This window comes from Solanum lycopersicum, chromosome 6 (assembly GCF_036512215.1).
Source record: "Solanum lycopersicum chromosome 6, SLM_r2.1".
Classification (NCBI taxonomy): domain Eukaryota; kingdom Viridiplantae; phylum Streptophyta; class Magnoliopsida; order Solanales; family Solanaceae; genus Solanum; species Solanum lycopersicum.
In genome coordinates, this window is record NC_090805.1 from 17,052,414 (window position 1) to 17,064,835 (window position 12,422).

The 12,422-nt window shown below is 34.5% G+C and overlaps 1 long non-coding RNA gene across 1 annotated transcript in view; it reads right to left on the reverse strand.

Moving 5' to 3' along the window:
* Positions 1-252, reverse strand: part of LOC101266522 (uncharacterized) — a 5,031-nt gene extending 4,779 nt beyond the window's left edge. The window contains exon 1 of the long non-coding RNA XR_011221681.1: positions 1-252. This exon is cut by the window's left edge and continues 207 nt beyond it. This is a non-coding gene — a long non-coding RNA (uncharacterized lncRNA).
* Positions 253-12,422: the final 12,170 nt, after the last annotated feature.

Consider the following 12,422-nt stretch of genomic DNA (forward strand, 5'->3'; position numbering starts at 1 on the left):
GGCTGTTGCTGTCTCGTCGAGCTTTCCGCCGGTGACCTCGCCTAGAGAAGAGAACATAAAAGAAGGAAAAACAGAGGGAGGAAAGAGGAGAAGGTGAGCGACCGAAGAGGAAAGGAGGAGGAGAGGACAAGTCATGCCGCCTAGCTCATCTCGCTGGAGCTGCTGCTTCGTCGATCTCACTAGAGAATTTGAGAGTGGAGGGGTGGCGGCTGCCCAGGAGAAGAGAGGAAGAGAATGAGAAAATAGGGTTTTAGGTAATTTGTTTGAAATAGGTGAGAAATGGGAGATTTAATCCTAACCTTCGATTTCCAAATAGATGGAGGACCCAGATTAAATAAAGAAATAAATGGTTAGGATCAAGAGATGAGGTTTTTTTATTTCGATTCAAAGATTGACCAAAGCTAAAATTACATTGGCTATAATTGAAATGAAGAATGACTATAATTATAATAAGATTTGAATTGGGGTGGTTAGATTTGAAAGAAATTGGAGTAAAATGGCTAAGATTTAAATAATTTTGAGGAAAATTTAGAAATTGCTATCCAATTAAAATACTGCATCTAATAATATATTTTATATAATTAAAATCGCTTAAATTTGAATAAAATAATTATTTCAAAATTTATTAAGAATTTTCAAAATATTATAATAATATTTACAATAATTTTATAAAGTAGACATACTAAATATATAATTTTTATGCAAAATAGACTAAGATTTTAAACTCGAAATATATTTTAAAAATACGTATTTAATCGAATAACATTCCTAAAATTGGTTAAAGGTTGGTCAAAATTGGGTATCAATAGTCATTCTTAAGGCAAGGCGTCATGGTAATGTTGAACACAGGGGAAGTCTGAGTACTTAATAGTGTGTAACTTATATGCATTTGTGCTAACAATTTTTCATTTCTACAAGTAGAATGACACGCAGACCAAGGAGGAAAAATGATAACATGCATGCCTTCCTATGACTTCCTAATCTAAGGTACATGCCACATCCGAAGCTAGTGGTTCTGAGGTTAAATTAAATGATACTCTGGTGGAAAATCCACCTCAAACTACTAGATCACAATTCCACCGTCGCATACTTCAGAACACTCCTTCTCTGTCTGAAGAATAGGACAGTGATTTTGAGAATGATGCAAATGCTAGCAATCACTCTCAGTCTACTACAAGTAGCCATAATAATGACAACTCTAGTGACAATGTGAATGATAACTCAGGGCATAGTGGTGACCCAACTCGCATTTTCCCCATCCATGGCAATCTTCATGGAGATCCAATGTAACACCTTTTCTCGAGAAGCCTGATCTTCCATGTTTGTTGCATTGCTAAGCTCATGGTGCCTCTTTTAAAGAGTCTCACTAATGATGGAGCAATGTCTTCTGTCCATGCACCATTCGATTGATAGAATTTTCTGAAATGTCAATGGATTTGCCCCTTACGATGATGGATTCAAGGGGACCCAATGTAGTACAAAAATCCTTCTACCCTCATTTTGTAGCTTTAGGGGCACCAACAAGGTTAATCAGAGTGGATGCAATGATGTGTAAAACTGCTTTGTCAGGTGACTAAAACAATTACCAAGTGCATTATCCATCTACTCAAACTTATGAAATTGAAAAGTACGGTAGATATCTGGAAATGCCATGAAGTCACTGACAACCACCCTAAATTCAGGCAAAATAGCACGATCCTTGAAGATGCCCATCTTGTTCACAATTCCTCTATGGGAGAATTGTTTTGTCTGATTCACCGTCACATTCTGACTAAGGTGTGGTGGGATGTTGTTCGGGAATAGTTGCATCCAACAGAAAAAGACAACACTCTTTCACCTTCCCTAGCTTTACTAGTAGCTTGCCTGCTGAGTGGTTAACCAGTAATACAGGGAAGATCATAGCAATAGAAATGAGAGATAGGGCACTAAATGAGAGGACGACATTTCTTTCCTTTATCTGATAGGGAAATTATGTCGCCAAGCAGAGATTCCTACCAACAGCTTTGTTGATAGATGATGTGAGGAATCCAGAATCATTTAGGTGTCTAAGATAAAATATTTGGAAAACCACCGATTTGGTGCTAAATCTTAAGTGATAGATAGTCTAGTTGTTGCTCCGCAGGTGCCATTAGAAATGCCACAGGCTGACAGAGTGCCGAGCAAGGAGCTTCGTCTCAAGCTGCCATAGAAGCACCATAACCTACCTCTACTGCTTAAGCTTTAGGTACTTTTGTGACTATCTTTATAATTTTGCTTGAGAAATTGATTGCAGATCAACGCCTAACTAGGGCATTAACAGATGAGATAGTTCGCCGTATGCCTCAAATGATTGAGACCTTAGTGTCTGCCGACCAAAAAGAGATCACTAGTGAGGTACAGAAAGTGTTGGGTGTGCTCAAAGAGAGATTAGATGGTACACGAATCTGGTGCAAGATCGATTCAAGGCTGCTAGTCGGATAGATACCGATGATCATAAAGCAACTTGATTGAAATGCGATCTCAGATAGTTAATTTAGCCAAGAATCCTGTACAACTGCCCACTCCTAGATTACCTAAGTCTTTAATGCTGATGTTAAATCAGACACCATAAGTCCTATTCGTTGATGAAGTTTGGGGAGAATTACCACTCGTTAAGTCCAAAAAGAGGAAGCATAAGGCTCGTGACCTTGAAGAGGACACTCCACTTGACCCAATACAATAGGCACAAAAAGCAGAAAAGAGAACTCGCAAAGAGTCCATGAAGTTGGAGAAGGAACGAGCAGCCCGTACAAAAGAACAACAAGAATCCATGTTAGTTGGTGCGTCTAGGAGTGGAGGACCTGCCCACATTGAAGGTGAAACACCAATCTATCTGGTGTCTTATGTACCCACTACACTACTCAATTCTAAGCAGGCACATATTCATAAGGGTGCCATCGCTGAGCCAAAGATCAGCGCCTACAACGCCGTAGGTATGACCTCCTCATAACCTTTTATGTGTATCATTCTATATCGAATTTGAGGGCAAAGTCTTTTCTTGTGGGGAGGGGGTGGTTAAGACACCATACATAGATGTGAGAAAATAGATGTTGTCTCCGTTTGTTGATTTTGTTGTTGTACAAACTAGGTTGAAATATGCAGTTGAAATTCAGTAAAAAAAAATAAACAACTGATTCTGAACATGGATTTGACGGTTAGGATCTTTATATGACATTCTAGATACTAACTTGTTGAACATTGCTGATTTTGAATAATGAATTGGTGAACTAAATAAATTGGATGATGCAATCATGTGTAGGTGTGTGTGAGTGTTAATTGATGTCTAGCAATATGAGCAGAAACTAGAACTTGCATGAGTAGTCTTTCTTGAAATTGAGAAGAATTTGATAGGAAAGGATCAGTAGGCTATGTTTCTTATGGTTCAATAAAATCCAAAACAAAAAGAACCAAATAAAAAGCTTACTACTTAAACCCAATTTGATCCTGGAATAGATTTTTATTCTCACCCAAAACAGTTCACAACCTTGGTTTACCTAAAGGTACGTTGTCACGACTAAGGCTAAAAGCCTAAGTTGAGGGTGAGTGCAACCTCAACAGGAAAAAGATAGTTCAACTAGCAAGTTGAAATGTAAAGAGGTGTGTGTAAAAGAAACAACAAAAAACAATGGAATAGTCGAGTGGCTGTTGTGATGAAAAAAATAAAGAAAATAAAATATTCAATTGGAAGAGGAATTGTGAAAACAAAAATTTGGGAAAAAAAGGGATTAGTCACTCACAAAACTAAACATCCAAGTATCATTTCCCTAGCACTGACCCTATGTTACAAGCCAATAAAATCCCTGCAGTGATCCTATTCCAATTTTCTAAAAGAAAGAGTATAGAAAACGAGGGCAAACCTATAGTAGTTGTTGTTAGTGCTAGAAATTCTTTGAGAGAGTAAGAGTAGTACTTAGTCCGAATCATTCTAAGCGAGGAACTTCTTTGGTGTAAGTACATTGTGATTGCATTTGAGGGTGGATTAGGTAAGTGATGACTCACAGACATAGACATGACTGATTGTAAGTAATGAGATGCCATGAATAGATCCTTATGTGTTAGATTCAGAATTAGGATACAAGATGTGTTAAAAATAGTTGTTGCATAGTTCAATAGTATGAAAATTTTTTGAGAAGTAGGTGTATTGTTGGTCTCATTACTTGAGGACAAGTAATGTTCTAAGTTGAGCGTGTTGATGTACAGTGATATCCGGGGTACATTTAATTGTTAGAAACACGGAACTAATACTAGAATCGAGTGTTTTTTTATGATTTGATGTGTTTATTGATTAGGCACGAAGAATCAGGCAGATGTTGAAAAAATATGTAAAGAAATAAAAAATCATGGCCATCTTGACGGTCAGTGGTCCACTTCACAGACTGTGAGATTGACCATGCAATGTGATTGCAGTAGCTAGATTTTGAAGACCCAAATTTGAAATAAAGACCACGAACAACTTCATAGACCGTGACCTTTTTGACGATCCTTGGTCCAGCTCGTGAACAAAATTCCAGAGAGCAGGGTGAAATTCTAGATTTTGAGAAAGTTGGAGTGAAGACCATGGACAACTTCACGGACCATGACCACTTTGAGGGTCCATGGTCCATCTTGTGAACAAGAATCCAGAGTGCACAGTAAAATTCCAGAGTATGAGAAAGTTGATGTGAAAACCATAGACAACTTCACGAACCGTGATCACTTTGACGGTCCGTGGTCCAGCTCATGAACAAGATTCCAGATTACAAGTTGAAAGTCCAGGTTTTGGGAAATTTAAAGTCAAGACAACAGACAACTTGAGGGACCGCAGTCTCTTTTGCGATCCGTAAGCTAGTCCGTCATACTGAATCCAGAAGCTAAGGAAAAGACCAGATCTTGGGATACTCTAACAGAAGACCACAGAAGGCTTCATAAACTGTGAATCTATTCAGGGGCCGTGATAGTGGCAGTGAAAAAGGTCGACAATGCAGTCCCAGTTTTATTAGGTTTCTTTTTAAAACATTTTATTGGGATTTATATAGGTCGTCTTTAGCGTATTATGATTATCATTCAAAAATTAAGCATGAAGAAGAGAGAACTCAATAGTTTTGAGTTTCTAGGTTTCTCAATACTTTGTGAAAAAGAAATTTTGGTTCATTGATTATCAACATGGTTTTGATTTGCAAGTTAACTTCGTGAGCATTTAGAACTATGTTCTCAATTCCTGTTAATTTCTATATAAGTTAAACTATGAGGAACTAAATATTTTGACCAGGTATGTGGGATCTATGACGATATAAATCTGATACTACAAAATGAGTGTAGAGCAATATTTGTTTACATGTTGTAGGTTAAAGCTTTTGATTATAATTTGGTCTGACGAGTGCACATTTTAGACGAGCATGTATCAAGTCTTTGTTCAAGAGAAAACACTTGTTTGAAAAAATCTAAAATCTACTTACAAAATTGAGGTTAAAGTTGGAGTTCGAGAGAAGATAACTTTAATTTCTTTTTAATATAAGCGAGTTCTTAATACAAGAATCATTTGTAGTTTGAGAGAATATAAACGATCATTGTATAACAAGGCTGAGAAGTGTTAGATAAAGCCATATTCACTAAGTTTTGTGAACTTCTAATTGCTTGAAACTCAGATTACAAAAGAGTTTCATAGTCATCGCCATAGTGAACACTAACCTGGTTTCTCTTAATTAACTGAACAACTCAGACAATTGTAGTTTATGAATCAGACCTGTTAACTTTGATCTGAAGTTTCCGTAATTGATACTTTCCATTTATACCCAATTTTACTTTTTGTCTATATTCGTTAATAGATAGTAAAAACAATCAGATAAAGTCGATAGTAAAAAATTACATGTAAAGAAATTCTCTGTGGGTTCGACCTCAACTCTAGTTGAGTTCTGTAAATTGAAAGCCACCATTTACATTTTTTATTTGATGTTTAAGTCTGGACGTATGAGTACGCGTAGATGTTTTTACTAAACACTAAAGTCTCAAATATGTGTTTACGCAGAAGTTTTTAAATCTCCGACAAAGAAGATGGTTAGAACTCTTAAAAGAATATGATATAAGTATCATTTACCACGCCGTCAAGGCTAATGTGGTGGTTGATGCCCTTAGTAGATTTTCCATGGTTAGTGTGGCTCATGTAGAGAATGAGAAGAAGGAATTGGTTCGTGATGTGCATAGATTGGCACGATTATGCGTCGGACTAGTGGATTCCACTAAGGGTGGATTCATGGTTCACCATAGTTCTGAATCGTCCTTTGTTCTTCATGTGAAGTCTAAACAACACCTTGAACCTATATTGATGGAGGTGAAAGAATTTTTTCTCCACAAATCCATTCAGATTTTATCCCAAGGGGGAGATGGGGTGCTTAGGTACAAGTAGTATATGTGTTTCGAATGTTGATGGTTTGAGAGGGAAAATTATAGAAGAGACTAATGGTTTGTGGTATTCTATTCATCCGAGAGCGACCAAGATGTACCGTGGCCTACATGAATTCTATTGGTGGGATTGTATGAATAAGGATGTAGCAGGTTTTGAAGCTAGATGTCCGAATTGTCAACAAGTTAAGGCCAAGTACATGAAACCCAGAGGTTTGCTTCCCACTTCGAAATGAGAGGAGGTGAATATGGATTTTGTTGTAGGGTTGCCTTGTCTTAGAAGGCAACATGATTCTATATGGGTCATTGTGTATAGGTTGAATTCCCATAAGGTTTCCTTTTCGGTGGACGACTATGCCAAATTGTACATCAAGGAAGTAGTAAAGTTGCATGGGGTTCCCTTGTCAATCATATTGGATCGGGGTGCTCAATTTACTTCAAATTTCTGGAAGGCGTTTCAACTAGGGCTTGGTACCAATGTTAAACTTAGTACCACTTTTCATCCTCAAATGGATGGTCAAGCCAAACACACCATTCAAACCTTAGAGGATGTGTTGAGAGAATATGTCATTGATTTTAAGAGTAACTGGGACAGTCATCTTCCTTTGATAGAATTTGTCTACACAATAGCTACCACTCAAGCAGTATCATGGATCTGTTTGAAAAACTCTATGGTAGAATGTGTAGATCACTGGTAGGTTTGTTTGAAGTAGGTTAGTTTTCTTTAATTGGTCTCGAACTAGTTTGTGATGCTATTGAAAAAGTTTGACTTATTAGAGAGATGTTGAAGATAACCCAAAGTCGACAAAAGTGTTATGCCAATAATAGAAGAAGGGATATTAAATTTGAGGTTGGTGATTGGTCTAGAAAATCCACCTATGAAAGGTGTGATGAGATTTGGCAAGAAAGGGAAACTCAGTTCTAGGTATGTGAGCCCATACCACGTCTTAATACGTGTTGGGAAAGTTGCATATGAAGTGGACTTGCCAAATAAGTTGGCTCTGGTTCACCCGGTGTTTCATGTCTCTATGCTCAAAAAGTGTATTGGTAATCCAATTTCCATCCTTCCTTTAGAAGACTTAGGAATTTGATGAGAACCTTTCTTATGAAGAATTTCAAATTTAAATTTTGAACCTGAAAGTGAAGATCTTGAGAAATAAGGACTTTGCTTCCGTTAAGGTTCTATGGAGGATTTAATTAGTCGAGGGTTCACTTGGGAGGCCGAGGCCGATATGAAGTCCCATTATCTTCATCTATTTCATTCTACTCCTATTCAATCTTGAGACAAACAGTTCCTCTTAAGTTTGGTGTTTTAGGAGTCATATGTGTTGTATGATTTTCCATGATTTCCTTATATTATGCATGTTCTTGTGAGAATTAATGTTTTATTATATATTGAGTTTTCATGATGTCTATGTTTCCTCATGTTGCTTTACATTTTGTATGATGATTGCATTTTTTACTCCATGAGATCAAATTATGAACATGCTTAATGATATGTTGAAGAGATGACATGTTCGCCCTATATTGTTGTGTTAATCTTACATGAATTGGAGAAGTTAGTTCCTCCCACGCTTATGTGAATTGATGAGTTGCATGCTTATTGAGTTAGTAGAAGTAGTTCCTATTTTCTTCCATCGCTTTGGCCATGTTATGAAAAGAAGTTGAAGTTTCCTCCTTTTGAATAGTGCATTTGTGTGTTTTTCACATTTTTTATGTTTTATTCATAATGAGATGTTAGTCTAGAGTTTCTAACTTTGTTTAGTGTCTTAGTCATCATTCGAGAACGAATGTAACACCCTGGATATCTAATGAACTACGCTAGAGACAAATGTGTAGTTTAGTAGTCTAATGAAGTTAAAGCGTAAGGTTAAATCCTAAAAATAATTTTACTCAATTAGTACTAGGGTTCAAGCACCTAGACGTCAAGAGACGACCCCCTAAGACCCTCCAAGGTTCAATGAGGAGGACCCAACGGAAGGTCTAAAAAGTTGTCAAAGATAACTACATCCACGAAATATGGACCATGATGTGTGGTCTGAATCACGCCACGTAGATCAAGAGTCGTGATTCATGACTTAGCCCTCTCAAATGACCCCCAAAATGACCTAGTCTTAGTCTCATTTCACGAGCATGCAGTATAGTCCGTGGACCAACTATTGTCCCGTAAAAGGGTATCGTTAGTTGAGACTTAGTCTCCTCACCCTTACCTTGAAAGGACCCTCTCTGAACCAAACAACAGACAACCAGGATGGTCTATGGACCCATCTACGCTCCGTGGTTTGGGGTTCATAGATCGTGCCTGGGCAATCTACCTAGGTTCGGCCTAAATATGGGTGGTTTGGTAAATTACTAATTAATTAAGTTAGGGTGGGACGGTTATTATTATTTATGTTAAGTATATTAAAGTATTTTTAAGTGGCATACAAGTCTTTTAACTCTCATAACTCACAAACTCAAAACATAACTACCTCTCTTCTCTAAAACTATTCTCTCTCTAAACTCCATTGAAGAACAAAGAAGAAGCTCAAGATTAGGATCCAAGCTCTTACCTTTTCACTCCAATTTCGTGGGAAAACATAAATTAAGTTATGGGATTCTTGATTCATGGAAAACTTCTCTTCATGAAACCCTTCAAACTCTAACTTCAAAACTTATAACTCGTTTAGAAACTAGGGTTTTCATTATAGCCATGGGTTTTTCCTAAAAATGATTTCATTATGTTAATTGAGTTGTAATATGGATGATATGATGTTTAAGAGTGATATATATTGTAAAAGTCTCTATAAACCCATGTAAATCCCTATGAGCCCAATTACATGAATTTTGATTGGCGTATTGATACAACTGAATAATATGAATTGTATCAAGTTAATCTAGTTATTGAATCTTGATCTGTTCATGCCTATTGTAGTATCGTTAGTTGAATTTGTGAGATACAATTCATGAATTTGAAGGGTTAAATTTCTAGGGTTTGCACATATTTATGAAATTTGTGTATAACCTATTAATTCACTTAGAAAGTAAATATCCTATGACTAATGTGTAAAAAATGATATTGTTGAAAGGTTGTTCTTCCCTTACCCTTACACTTGGTGATGCATGAATGGTCTAGGATGATGATGATGTTATTGTGTTGATTGAAAGTCTATTTCTCATGAAAATACTATCAATGTAATGTACAAGTTTTACTCACGTACTAATGTTGATTCTAATGATGAAAGCACATTCTCACCTTGAATGAATTTATGAGCTACTTTGATTGATTGTATTGAATGAAGTATTTATCATTCCTTCACACATGTATATACAATTCAAAGACTAACTATGTCAATTAAGGAAATAATTCTAAGCACCGAGTGGATATGGACAATGAGGTAAATGCTCTTGCGTTAATGCAAGAGGTTGGGTCACCCTTGTGAACTCATGAGATGGGAACTCCTCCGGTAATGTAAGAGGTAGGGCTTCTAGAAACAATCTTCTTATCCACTAACTATGTGCCCACATAGGACTTAGATAGTGGATACACCTTATAGCTATACATTAAATTCTACATTAGTTAAGTAAAACACCTTCTTCGGGGTGAGGTTACACGACACCAGATTTTATATAACTCAAATTGTCTATATCGGTTATGGTTATTCTTCCCTAAATAATGAGATAATGAATGAGACATGAACTATACTATCACTTCTTGGTGAGTTTACTTAGTAGGAGTGGGGGTATGAGACTTCACTTCCACATTGCACAAGCAGAATTTTCAGGATGTTGTAGGATGATCCTTTATATTGTGATGGGACACAAATGTATACATGTGTATTGAATGGTTAGTTATTGTAAATAATTTCCTTATATTCAAGTAATGTAAAAGACTAGTTCCTTATTTGTGACTAATAATTTAATGAGGTCTAAAGATGAGATGCATGACCAAGGTAGCTTCAAAGAGGTACTTAGTAGGGTTGCTATTATGGGATGTCAACCTCACATTGTACAAGTGCACCTTAGGGGTAGCTAAGGTGACGAATTTACTATGTAATGAGTATAAATTTGATTTTGTCTTGTATCTACATTGAAGTTGCTTAATGGTTTCCAAAACTTGATAAATGTATATTTTTCACCAAAGTATTTTTTTTAACATATTTCAGAAATTTTTATGTATTATTCCATACTTAATACATATTATGTGCTAACCTCTTATTCCTTCTACATCTTAATGAGTGTAGGTTCCGACTAGGTAACTTTCACTTTTCTTTGAAGAAGACTTGGATTGCTTATCTCCAAGTTGTGGTGAGTCCTCAAGTTCGAGGACATGACTTCTTATTCTTAGTTTCATTTTGTATCTCGTATATTGAGAGTTGTATTGATGTAAAGTGCTAAGTCCAAAACTTTGTATTCCTATGTTTTAGATGGTAATTGAGTCAAAGGGTCTAGATTCTATGATCTTCATTTTATGAAAATGAAGTTGAACTTTCACGGTAAAGTTTTAAATTTTTCAGCATTATTTCTATTTCTTATGTCATAAAATTCTAGAATAATTGTGGTGCTGACACATGTCATTTTCCCTAAGCTTTTATATATAGATAGATTCATAACTTGAATAATTTTTATGTCGATAACCTCCAAAGTTAAATTTGTAAGTTTATGATGTCTTATGATATTCCTATATTTTGCCTATAAATTCATATTAGTTTCATCAAGATTCATATTCAAAATTTTCCTTTCTCTTCTTCATTATATTGGTTTGGTTTGTAACAAAAATGAAGTGCATGAAGGTAAGTATATTTTATTCTCAAATCTATATTTTTTATATGTACTTAGACATGCTTTTTAATATATATTTTATCAATGTATGTGTTATCATTCATCAAGAAAGCATGGTAAAAAAAATATTTTTGTAATTCTTAACAATGTATTGTCTATATGCAATTGCTCTTTTTAATAGTTAGTTTCCAGATACAATATAGTTTGATTATAATATTCTTTAGATTTCAAGAAATTATTATTATTTAGTATTATTAGTACTATATGAAAAAATAATATACAAATATACTACATATAGTTTAAATTTCTTTTTTTTTTCTTTTGATATAATTATTTTTAATTTTTATATGTTATTATTTTAAATCATTTTTTATTCAGTTGATTGCATATAATGAAGAGTTAGACATATGGAGTAAAATATGGTGGCGGATCTACTTGCAAAGAAAGATGGTAGAAGGTAATTATCCCAGTTCAACGACAACAAAAAAAGTTTCATTTTTTACATACTTGTAAAAAAATAATTGAAAAATACAGTATTAGTTTCATGATGCCATTTTTTTGTGTATGTAACAATCAATTTTGATCATCGTTCTTTTTGGTTTGCATGTATTTATTATTTTTATTCAGTAGCCTATTATTACATTTTCTTTGTTCATTTTTTTGTATTTCCACCACTTATTTTTATTTATTAATTTTGCAAATAAAATTATACATTAAATTATTTATAACTCATGTCTCTTCGTTTTACTTGTAATTTCAAAGTTAAATATCATCCATTACTATTGTATGTTTAATTTTTCATAATTCTTATAAATATTTGATAAATGTTTGAAAAATTATAATAACCAAATGTACTAATAAATACATAATAAAAATTCAATTTTATTTTAATGATATCAGAGTTTGTATAGATTATTAGTAATCCCACATTAGATAGAGAAAGTTAAAACATATAAAACATTTCCAAGTGAACACAATATATTGATATTTTCACATATTACCTCTTATTACATTTACATCAGCACATTGAATATCTTGTTCTACCCCCCCCCCCCAAAGATATATATATATATATATATATATATATATATATATATATATATATATATATATATATTATGTTAAAAAAATATAAAAAAAATATATCGCAGATGAAGATAAGTATTTATGTTTTCTATTTATTCTATACTAACATATATATAAGTATTACATATTATTATCTTATAAATATTGTCTGCGTGATCTTACTAGTTATAATGTAAAGC